Source organism: Aquarana catesbeiana, linkage group LG03 (assembly GCF_042186555.1).
Source record: "Aquarana catesbeiana isolate 2022-GZ linkage group LG03, ASM4218655v1, whole genome shotgun sequence".
NCBI classification, from domain to species: Eukaryota; Metazoa; Chordata; class Amphibia; order Anura; family Ranidae; genus Aquarana; species Aquarana catesbeiana.
Window position 1 is genome coordinate 20142318 of NC_133326.1, and position 12005 is coordinate 20154322.

At 44.9% G+C, this 12005-nt stretch overlaps 1 protein-coding gene and 1 long non-coding RNA gene across 4 annotated transcripts in view; one reads left to right on the forward strand and one right to left on the reverse strand.

Annotated features, from left to right (window-relative positions):
- Window positions 1–12005, reverse strand: part of LRRK1 (leucine rich repeat kinase 1) — a 261637-nt gene that overhangs the window by 175608 nt on the left and 74024 nt on the right. The window lies entirely within an intron of this gene.
- Window positions 29–12005, forward strand: part of LOC141131262 (uncharacterized) — a 44062-nt gene continuing 32085 nt past the window's right edge. The window contains exon 1 of the long non-coding RNA XR_012242714.1: window positions 29–400. This is a non-coding gene — a long non-coding RNA (uncharacterized lncRNA). The remainder of the gene's footprint in view (window positions 401–12005) is intronic.

The following is a 12005-nucleotide window of genomic DNA, read 5'->3' on the forward strand; positions in this document are numbered from 1 at the left end:
GAGGAGGAGGAGGGGATGGGGGGGGGGGACCATCATCTTCATCTCAGTCCTTCCTGGCAATTCTCAATTCCCTTGTCCCATTAGAGAGTGTAACATAAGCTTCCCACTCTTCACAGGGGCTTCTGCAAAGATGGAGCTGATAGGCTCCTCCGGTGACAATGTGGCTCCATCTTTGACAAGTCAGGATGTCCATAAAAGGAAAAAAATGATGATAAAAAGCAGAAGCAATCTTATATCATTTGTTTCTTTTACGTTTGATTTTCAGCAGCTGCCACAGCACCAAAATTGCTGCCATCTCTGATGATGACTGCAGTGTGTGTAATGAGGAGCCGCATCGCTCTCCGCTTTTCATGGATTTTCCTTTCTGTGCTCAGGAGTGTTTGGGACATAAAGACGAAGGGTGAGTTGTGTTTCTCTCTTCATATTATTTAGTGATTCTGTGTACTTTCCGCATTTCTCCCTAAACCACTTGCTATCCGGGGCAATTTTAAAATTTTCATGTTAAAAAAATCAGCATTTTTTCTAGAAAATGACTTCGAACACCCAAACATTACATATCTTCTGAAAGCAGAGGCCCCCCGGAGAATAAAATGGTGGCTGTTGCAATTTTTTTATGTCACGCGATATTTCTGCACCTGTTTATTAAACGCAAGGAAAAAAAATACACCTAATTTTTGGGTAAAGCGTAGTGGCATTGAATATATGAAATATAGGAAGTGGTGTAGATTAAATAGATACCAAACATGTCAAGACTCAAAATTCATACATTATATATATCTTCTGAAAGCAGAGGCCCCAGAGAATAAAATGGTGGCTGTTGCAATTTTTTATGTCACACGATATTTCTGCAGCCATTTATTAACCACTTCAGCCCTGGAAGATTTTCCCCCCTAAAAAGGGGTTGTTAACCCTCGCCGTTTTTCACCTTAAAGCAGAATTCCACCCAAAAATGGAACTTCCGCTTTTCTGGCTCCTTCCCCTCCGGTGTCACATTTGGCACCTTTCAGGGGGGAGCAGATACCTGTCTAATACAGGTATTTTGCTCCCACTTCCGGGCATAGATAACTGAGCCACCCGCAGGTATTTACGACACTTCCGGCGCCTTCTCCGTCCCCCCCTGCTGTCTTCTGGGAGACACACAAGTCCCAGAAGACAGCAGGGACCAGTGGAATAGCGCAGCGCGTGTTGCGCATGCGCACTAGGGAACCAGGAAGTGAAGCCGCAAAGCTTCACTTCCTGATTCCCTTACCAAAGATGGCGGCAGCAGCACCCGACAGCCGAGGGACAGATCGGCTTCGGGTGCCGACATCGCGGGCGCCCTGGACAAGTAAGTGTCCTTATTTTAAAAGTCAGCAGCTGCAGTATTTGTAGCTGCTGACTTTAAAAAAAAAAATAAAAAATTGGCGGAACTCCGCTTTAATGCATTCTATTGCATTAAGGTGAAAAACCCCCTTTGCTGCAGCAGCGCCCCTGACCCCCCCTTCTACTTACCTGAACCCCGTAATTCCAACGACGGGAACGAGCACACCAACTCCGGCCGGTGTCTCGTGTCCTGATTGGATAGCTTGATAGCAGCACAGCCATTGGCTCCCGCTGCTGTCAATCAAATCCAATGATGCGGGCGCCGGGGGGGCGTGGCTGAGTCTTGCTGTCTATGTTTGCGGAGGCAGCAGCAGCAGGACACGGGAGTGCGCCTGAATGGGTGTCCAGGAAGGAGAGCACTTCTCTGACGTGGCATTCGAGAAGAGGAGCCAGGAGAGCACCGAGGAGGGACACCAGAAGAGGAGGATTGGGGCAACTCTGTGCAAAACCAACTGCACAGAGGAGGTAAGAATGACATGTTTGTTTTTTTTTTTTTTTTTTTAAACCCCGAACCTTTACAAACACTTTAATGACCAGGCCATTTTTTGCGATACAGCACTGCGCCGCTGTACCCAAACAAAATTGAGATCCTTTTTTTTCCCACAAATAGAGCTTTCTTTTGGTGGTATTTGATCACCTCTGTGGTTTTTATTTTTTGCGCTATAATTTTGAAAAGAAAAACAATATTTTTTACTTTTTGCTATTATAAATATCCCCCCCCCAAAAAAAAAAAAAATAAAACAAATTTCTTCATCAGCTTAGGCCAATATGTATTCTTCTACATATTTTTAGTAAAAAAAATAAAGAAAATAAAAGATTGGTTTGCGCAAAAGTTTTAGCGTCTACAAAATAGGGGTTATATTTATGGCATTTTTATTATTTTTAAATTTTTTTTTTTACAAGTAATGGCGGTGATCTGCGATTCTTAGCGGGATTGCGACATTGCGGCGGACAAATCGGACACGTTTGACACTTTTTTGGGAATCATTGACATTTATACAGTGATCAGTGCTAACTGTATAAATGTCACTGGCAGGGAAGGGGTTAACACTAGGGGGCGATCAAGGGATTAAGTGTGTTCCCTGGGAGGTGTTTCTAACTGTATGGGGGCTCGGCTGACTGGAGGAGGAGAAAGATCGCTGTTCCCAATCACTAGGAACAGCAGATCTCTCTCTACTCCCCTGTCAGAACTGTCTGTTTACATGATAGACCCCCGTTCTGGCTCTCATTCCCGTGATCGCGGGTGGCCAGCAAACATTGCGGCCCGCCGACCGCGCGCACGGGGTCCCCCGTCGTACAGCAGGCGTGCGCCTGCTACGGCTCTCCGAAGGAGGCAACGTACACCTACGGCGATTTGCGGGAAACGCGCCGACCTGTCGCCGTATAACGACGGCGGCTGGTGGTTTAAACCACTTGCTATCCGATGCAATTTTTACATTTTCCACGCATGTAAAAAATCTGCATTTTTTCTAGAAAATTACTTAGAATAGCCAAACATAATATAATTTCTGAAAGCAGAGGCCCCCGGAGAATAAAATGGTGGATGTTGCAATTATTTATGTCACTCAATATTTCTGCAGCCGTTTATTAAACGCAAGCTTTCAGGAAAAAAAAAAATACACCTAATTTTTTGGTAAAGCGTAGTGACACCATCTGCCTGGAGTTTGCATGTTCTCCCTGTGCCTGCGGTGGGTTTCAGTTAACCACTTGCCGTCTGCCTGTTGACTAAAAATGGCCGGAAAGCTTCTTCCTGAAAGGTGAATTCCATGTATTACAAATTTTACATAGTAACATTGGTCCAGCTTGTACCTGTGTAAGTATATACAGTATGTCCCTGTGGAAGCTGGAAATCACTGTAGTAGGCACCGCTACTCCAGCGATTTCCACCAGCTTCCAGGTCCTAAGAGGCTGTTTGTCCAATCAGAGAACACTTTGCTTGCATACTTACATTGGTTCCAGCTGGACCAATGTAACAATATAAAAATGATATATCCACTGGTGGATATTTCCGCAAGTTAATAATGCTGCTACCGCGGCAGAGGCGGCAGTGGTACTATCCTATGAAACGCTGCGTAATTTAATATATAGATGTACATTTAATACCTCTTCTGGCAACGGGTCACTAAGAGCCCTTGCACACTGGGGCGGAGGGTGGCGTCGGCGGTAAAACGCCGCTATTATTAGCGGCGTTTTACCGTCGGTATGCGGCCGCTAGCGGGGCAGTTTTACCCCCCGCTAGCGGCCGAGAAAGGGTTAAATACCACCGCAAAGCGCCTCTGCAGAGGCGCTTTGCCGGCGGTATAGCCGCGCCGTCCCATTGATTTCAATGGGCAGGAGCGGTAAAGGAGCGGTATACACACCGCTCCTTCACCGCTCCGAAGATGCTGCTGGCAGGACTTTTTTTACCGTCCTGCCAGCGGATCGCTCCAGTGTGAAAGCCCTCGGGGCTTTCACACTGGAATGAAAGCAGCGGCACTTTCGGGGCGGTTTGCAGGCGCTATTATCAGCGCAATAGCGCCTGCAAACCGCCCCAGTGTGCAAGGGCTCTTAGGGCCTCTATTCAAATTCATAACCATTGCTTGAATCTGCTGGCTGAGGCGGATCATATACGCTCTAATAAGCCTCTATGGTACAACCCCCGTTTACCCCACTTCATTAGTCTTACTGGTTTATTATGGGCGCGGAGGCGTCTGAAATATGCCCACCAACCAGTGGCGTCGCTAGGGGGTGGCTTTTGGGGCTATAGCCCCAAATCTGGGGCCCATAGCCCCGAGTCTCTGCAGGGGTCCCCAAGGGGAGGGGAGGCTCTCTGGTGACCCTGATGCAAGGGGGAGGCTCTTTGGGGACCCTGATTTTAAGGGGGAGGCTCTCTGGGGACCCTAATGTAAGGAGGAGGCTCTCTGGGGACCCTGATGCAAGGGGGAGGCTCTCTGGGGACTCTGATATAAGGAGGAGGCTCTTTAGGGACCCTGATGTAAGGGGGGGGCTCTCTGGGGACCCTGATGTAAGGGGGGGTTCTCTGGGGACCCTGATGTAAGGGGGGGGGCTCTCTGGGGACCCTGATGTAGGTGGGGTGCTCTCTGGGGATATACACACACACGTATATTACTGTATATACATGTGTATGCTCGCCCAAGCATATAACTTTCTTTACTACACTGCTATGGGCTCTAGCCCCAGATCTTTTGTAGACCTAGCAACGCCCCTTCCACCAACTATATGAACAGGGTATCTTCAAACCCCTCACACAATTAAGACAGGAGCTGGGTATCCCCAAGAGCTGACACTATAGATATAAGCAACTCAGACATGTAACTGCAGCCCAACTGGGTCTTAGAGAGATGAATCTCTATACAGTAAAACCTTGGTTTGAGAGCGTTTTGCAAGACAAGCAAAATGTTTTAATAAATTTTGCCTTGATATACAAGCGATGTCTTGATATACAAGTAGCTTCACGTCACAACTGAGTATAAAAAAAGAAGAGAGGAGCCTCTAAGTGTAGCAATATGGTTACATTTAACCACTTAAGGACCAGCCTCGTTTTGGATTTTAGGTGTTTACAAGTTTAAAACAGTTTTTATATGCTAGAAAATTACTTAGAACCCCCAAACATTATATATGGGTTTTTTTTTTCGAACACCCTAGAGAATAAAATGGCGGTCGTTGCAATACTTTTTTTTGCACCGTGTTTGCGCAGTGGTCTTATAAGCGCACTTTTTTTGGAAGAAATTCACTTTTTTGAATAAAAAAAATAAGACAACAGTAAAGTTAGCCCAATTTTTTTTTTTATATTGTGAAATGTGTGGTTTAACCACCGTTTTCATATGCGGGCGCTACTCGCGTATGCGTTCGCTTCTGCGTGCAAGCTTGTCGGGACGGGGGTTTTTTTTTTTTTTTTAATTTTATTTTTATTATTTATTTTACATTATTTTATTTATTTTTACACTGTTTAAAAAAAAAAAAATTTGTGTCACTTTTATTCCTATTACAAGGAATGTAAACATCCCTTGTAAAAGAAAAAAGCATGACAGGACCTCTTAAATATGAGATCTGGGGTCAAAAAGACCTCAGATCTCATATTTACACTAAAATGCAATAATAAAAAAAAAAAAAGTCATTTAAAAAAATGACATGGAAAAAAATATGCCTTTAAGAGGCGTGGGCGGAAGCGACGTCAAAACGTCACTTCCGCCCATGCCTCTTAAAGGCATATTTTTTCAATGTCATTTTTTTAAATGACTTTTTTTTTTTTTTTATTGCATTTTAGTGCAAGTGTCATGGAGACGAGTAGGCGCCATCTTAGCCTCACTCGTCTCCAGGCACAGAAGGGAGACGGCCGCGATCGCCTCCACCGCTACCGGCGGTTCCGGTAAGCGGCGGAGGGCACCGGATAGCGGCACGAGGGGGGGGGCCCTCTCCCGCCACCGATAAAAGTGATCTCGCGCCGAATCAGCGGCAGGGACCACTTTTATCAGAAAGCCGGCCGCTGCACAAAAACAGGGATACCAGGGGTTATGGCAGCTTGCTGCTGCCATAACAACGATATTCCCCTTCAAAGTTTGGACGTACATCGGCGTGCGGCGGCCCGGAAGTAGTTAATGAAGGTACAACATTTAGCAACTTATTGCTACACTTAGGAGGTGCCTTTCTTCTCTTTTATACCCTTAAAAAAAATGCTTTGATATACAAGTGCTTTGGATTACAAGCATGTTTCTGGAACGAATTATGCTCGCAGTCCAAGGTTTTACTGTAATACAAAACTGGAACGGGTATTGCTCTCCCCGGAACATACGCCCCTTGTCTCAACATTTTACAGTCTATTACGGGATAAACCTGCTACCTCACCTTCCAAACTACAGACAAAGTGGTTGTCCACCATCCCAGACCTCACACATGAGGACTGGCAGAAGGTTTACGACTCCTACTAATTTCTGAACCTCATTCAACTGAGGTATATTCATAGTTTACTATACCCCTAAACGACTCTTTCTTATGCACAAACGAGAGAGCCCTTTGTGTCACAAATGTTGGGTGGAACAGGGTGACTTTATTCACATGGTTTGGGCCTGTTCCAGGATCAGACCTTTCTGGTTGGAGATTACTGAATTCATCGCCTCTAACTTTGAAATTCCTAATGTATGCAACCCAAAATGGTGCCTATTAGGTGTATTTGAGGATGTAGAGTTGCCGCCTAGAACCAAAAGTTTCCTAAAGGCCCGTACACACGATAGGACTTTTTGACTGTGCAAACAGACAAACTTTCCGACAACAAAAGTCCTATGGTGCAAAATCCTATCGTGTGTACACAAGTCCATAGGACTTTAGTCCAAAGTACAAACACGCATGCTGAGAACCAATGCAAAAGGTAAGACAACAATACAGAAGTTGACCAAAGGGTGGCGGTAAAGAGCTGAAAAACCACGTGATTTGGTGAAAGTTGGCTGAAAAAGTCCTGCCGTGTGTATGCTTAGTTTACGGCCAATGCCCTTTGTACAAAAATCCACTGGAAAGTTTGTGCAAAGTCCGATTGTGTGTATGAGGCTTTAGACTATTGCTCTTCTACGCTAGGAAAACGATTGCGCTGTACTGGATAAAACCAGATCGTCACCACTTGTGTCTTTGGAAAAAATGTCTCCAGACCTAAACCCTATTGAGCATCTGTGGGGCATCCTCAAAACGGAAGATGGAGGAGCGCAAGGTCTCTAATATCCACCAGCTCCGTGATGTCATCATGGAGGAGGGGAAGAGGACTCCAGTGGCAACCTGTGAAGCTCTGGTGAACTCCATGCCCAAGAGGGTTAAGGCAGTGCTGGAAAATAATATTGACACTTTGGGCCAATTTGGACATTTTCACTTAGGGGTGTACTCACTTTTGTTGCCAGCGGTTTAGACATTAATGGCTGTGTGTTGAGTTACCGTATTTATCGGCGTATAACACGCACTTTTTTCCCCTTAAAATCAGGGGAAAATCGTGGGTGCGTGTTATACGCAGATCCCCCGCCGGTTGAGCCTTTTGGCGGCTTTCGGCCCGCTCTCGGCTGCTTTCGGCCATTCTCGCAGTCCCGTGTGAGCCGGCGAAAACGGCTGAGAGCCGCCGAGACACGCCGAGAATGGCCGAGAGCGGCGGCACCATTTTTAAAAGGCAGCATACTGCAAATGACACAGGGGCAAGGCTGCAGATGGACACTGATGAGGCTGCATTGATGGGCATTTAAATGTAAGTTTTTTTCCTTAAACTTCCCCCCTAAAAGTTTTTTTCCTTAAAATTCCCTCCTAAACTTGGGGTGCGTGTTATACACCGATAAATACGGTATTTTATGGTATTTACGGCAAATTTACACTGTTATACAAGCTGTACACTCACTACTTTACATTGTAGACAAGTGTCATTTCTTAGATATAACAAATATATAATCGAAGAATAGGCAGGTAAGTGTATTTAATTCCAGAGGAGACACAATGTTTTTCTTCTGCAATTAAGAGCCTGCCCGCATTTGTTTTTCAGCTTTAGTTCTGTTTTAAACCAATAGGAATGAGTCAGTACATGAACTCACTATGTTTGGGTATGCAGAAATAAATGCACTTGCCATTATTTGCTCTCTGCTCCCTCCATTTCATATAGTATTAGAAACCCCTATTGATATTATAAACCGTTTTCTAGAATAAATAATAGAAGCGTATTCATTCTCCTTGCCAGACAGTAGATTTATCGGGGATTGTAAATCTGTCAGAATACCTCTCTGGGATTGAAGAGATACTGCTTCCGATGGGAAGGTCAGACTTGAGGTTTTGTTGCCTGATAGACTGATCAATATTCGGAGTCTAGAATGTTACTGCAGCGAAGAGCGGAAGATGTCCCCTAATAACCCCCATTTAGGTGTCCCATTATACACACTGAATTATTGTAAGATGGCAAAACAAGGAAAAAAAAAAGCCCTCCAATGGAAACACTATGACAAATAACACTCCCTTCACTGTGTTACCATCATTTTTAAAGTAAGGGGATTGGTCCATATTTTAGGACAGTGGGTGGAGTGCTGCAAATCGCCCTTTATGCCCCAGTGGCCAATTCCACACTCCGAAGTTTTATTAATAGCACAGATACTGCCTTTTATCCAAATAATGCCCTCTTTTTCTAATTAAAAAGCTGGTGATAAGTAGATATTAGTAGTCGTTGCCTAAGGCTTCATGCACACTAGAAAGCTAAAAACTGGTAAAAAAAAATGCTGGATAAAAAACGCTAATATTTTAGCGTTTTTTTTTTTACGGCGTTTAACAGTGTTTACCCTTATCCGAGCATGCAGCCTGGCAGGCAGGGAAAGGAGTGGGGATGAGCAAGCGCCCCCCCATGCTGAACCATACCAGGCCACATGCCCTAAACATGGGGCGTGCATCCCCAACGCACCTTGTCCCCATGTTGGGGTTAAGGGACTCTCCCCCCCCCCTTTCCTCGGATAAGGGTATGGTATGGATTTTGGGGGGACCCCACAGAGTTTATTTTGGCATGGGATTCCCCTTAAAATCCATACCAGACACGAAGAGCCTGGTATAGATTGGGGGGAGGGCCCCACACTTTTTTTTTTTTTTTCCACGATTTTTTTTTTGCCAGCAATTGCTACATTAAATTGTTACATTACGGAACCCCGCTGGCAGCTGATGACTCATACATTGTTAAGGATGCGGTGGCCAGCTTCCCAGCCCGCTCCTTAACAACCTGCAAGTGTTTGTAACCCTAAAAAAAAAAAAAAAATGGATCCTGTTCCTTTAAAGCATGTTACAAAGCTTGTGCTTTGTAATTTGGCCTTTCTATCACCTGAAATACCTGTCTGATCCTGCCTGGTGCTGCCCACCCCCCTGTAAACTGACTACAGTTTATCATGGCTGCTGAGCCCTGACACCTCCGTCATCTGCTCTCTGTGTGCCTCCGTCATCCGCTCTCTGTGTGCCTCCGTCATCCGCTCTCTGTGTGCCTCCGTCATCCGCTCTCTCCCCGGATCCCTCCCCTCCTTGCCTGTCAACTCCGATCTGCTCCATGATCCTCCCCTCCTGCTTCTAAAACAACAGTGTCATGTCCCTACAATCCACTCTGTTCGATAACAATATGTGATCCACTGTATGTCCTTAATTTTAAAAAAGGCGAATTCTACCTTCTTTCAGAGCGTCTCCCAGTGCTCACATGGCTCCTCGCCTCTCTCCTCCTCTCCTCATGGCTGACGTCAGTGGGAGTTCTCGGCCCCTCCCGCTGTAGCTGTCAGACTGGGAGAGGAGAGAGGAGAGCAGTCACGTGAGCGCCGGGTGACGCTCTGAAAGAAGGTAGAAATCTGCATTTTTTTAAAAATAAAAGACATACAGAGGAGCACATGTTGTTATCTAACAGAATGGATTGTAGGGACATGACTAGTGGCTTTACAACCACTTTAAGGATGCTGGCGGCCTCTGCTTACAATAAAAAATTTAAAAAAACGCTGGGCGTTCAGCAGAGTGTAGGAGCCGGCAGCGGTTTTTCTGCCAAAATGTGGTTGCTCCAGAAGGCGCTGGCAGTTTTTCTTTTTTTCTGCCACTAAACTCTCCTGCCAAAAATGCTGCTAAAAGCCTGTGTGTGCATGAACACATAGGAAAACATGCAGGGGAGTTTAGAAGCTAAAAAAAACATCTGAAGCCCAAAACAGCTGCTGTAAAAACTCCCAGTGTGCATAAGGCCTAAAAAGGTAACATTCCATGTAGGTTCAAGAAGCCAAGAAAAAATTCAGCTGTAACCACAAACATGACGTATCTGAGGGTATCCAAAAAAATATGTATGTGGATGAAGAGGGGATACTAAATTTTATGTGTCCTAGGCACAGATGTTGCAACAGTGACCTGTACTTATAGAATACCTAAGGCAAAACTTTTATCCAGAGCGGAGAGGTATTAGGACACCACTGTCACCGTAAGTGGGAAAAAAATCCCAAATTTTGAGTGGTCGCTAGAACAAGAATAGAGGGGAAATACCAGGGGGGGGGGGGGGGGTACCCTGGTTGCAAAAAAGGATATCCCTCACTGGAGAAAATCACTCTTACTTCCTGTTGTGAAGTCATGGAAAATCTTCCCGATGGGACACGATTATTACAGTGATCTTCACTAGCCTCCGGTCCTATGCCAAGTGACTGCCCTGCTGCAATATGAACACAAGGAGGTACCCACCCAGCACAGGCGCCATTCAGAGATCGGTTTTGCATTTTCTCAATGAATGCAAAGTGCTCTCTGATTGGACGAGGTGGGGAGGTGGGGCTTTGCATTCAATGAGAAAATGCGAAGCATTGTCTGAAGGCCGCCCGTGCCAAGCAGGCAAAATCCTGTGTTCACAATGCAGCAGGATAGTCACTCGGCATTGGACCACAGAATCTACTGGAGATCACTGTAGTAGTGGTGGTGCCCAATGCAGGGATTTCCAGGCTGTAGAGGGATCCCACGGGTATGGTATAATTAGTTTACTCAGGGTATTCCCTGAGGAAGTCATGTGTTTTTGTGACAAAACGCATTGGGAGGAGCTTTCGATGGACTTCATCCCGTCGGACAGAATCCGGAAGTGCAATATTTGATAGTAATGGAATATCGGCAACTATTCTGTGGGGCTAATAATAAGCAGTGTGCTCATGCACATTTAAATGGGAGTTTATTGTATGTGGATTGGGCATAAATAACATGTCTTTTGGAAGTAAAAGCACCATGTAGTTCTTGCTTTTTTTTCGTGGCTATTCCTTTAATAACCTGGTGGAACGGAGGAGTGGATATGCTTGCTGGGGGACAGAGAATCATATTTATAGGGACCAAGGATACCTTTTGCACTGTAAAGGAGTTGGATTAAAAAGCATCTCAGTTAAATGAACTGCCGAGTTGTTTATTCTTTTTTTCTCTTGTACTTTTTTTTTCCCCCACAAGATGTTTTTTCATGTTATTGCGCCTATTTGTATTCGCTATTTGGTGTTTTCCAGCACTTGATAGGATATTTCGTGGGCCTTAGGGCGTACATTTCTTTTGTATTTGTGCCCCACAAGCAGCCTGCTACCCTTCTGACTGACATGGCTTCTTCCACCCTGTTAGGCTTGCAATTAGCTGCCATCTCTGCCCAGAACACTTTGGATCCCTGGTCTCCTTGATACCAATGTTGTTTGTTATTTACAGTGCCTTGCAAAAGTATTCACCCCCCTTGGCTTTTTACGGTACTTATTTTGTTACATTACAGCCTTTAGTTCAATGTTTTTTAATCTGGATTATATGTGATGGATCAGAACACAATAGTCTAAGTTGGTGAAGTAAAATTAGAAAAATATATACATAAAACTATTTTTCAGAAATAAAAAACTGATAATTGGCATGTGCGTATGTATTCACCCCCTTTGTTATGAAGCCCATAAAAAGCTCTGGTGCAACCAATTACCTTCAGAAGTCACATAATTAGTGAAATGATGTCCACCTGTGTGCAATCTAAGTGTCACATGATCTGTCATTACATATACACACCTTTCTGAAAGGCCCCAGAGGCTGCAACACCTAAGCAAGAGGCACCACTAACCAATCACTGCCATGAAGACCAAGGAACTCTCCAAACAAGTAAGGGACAATGTTGTTGAGAAGTACAAGTCAGGGTTAGGTTATAAAGA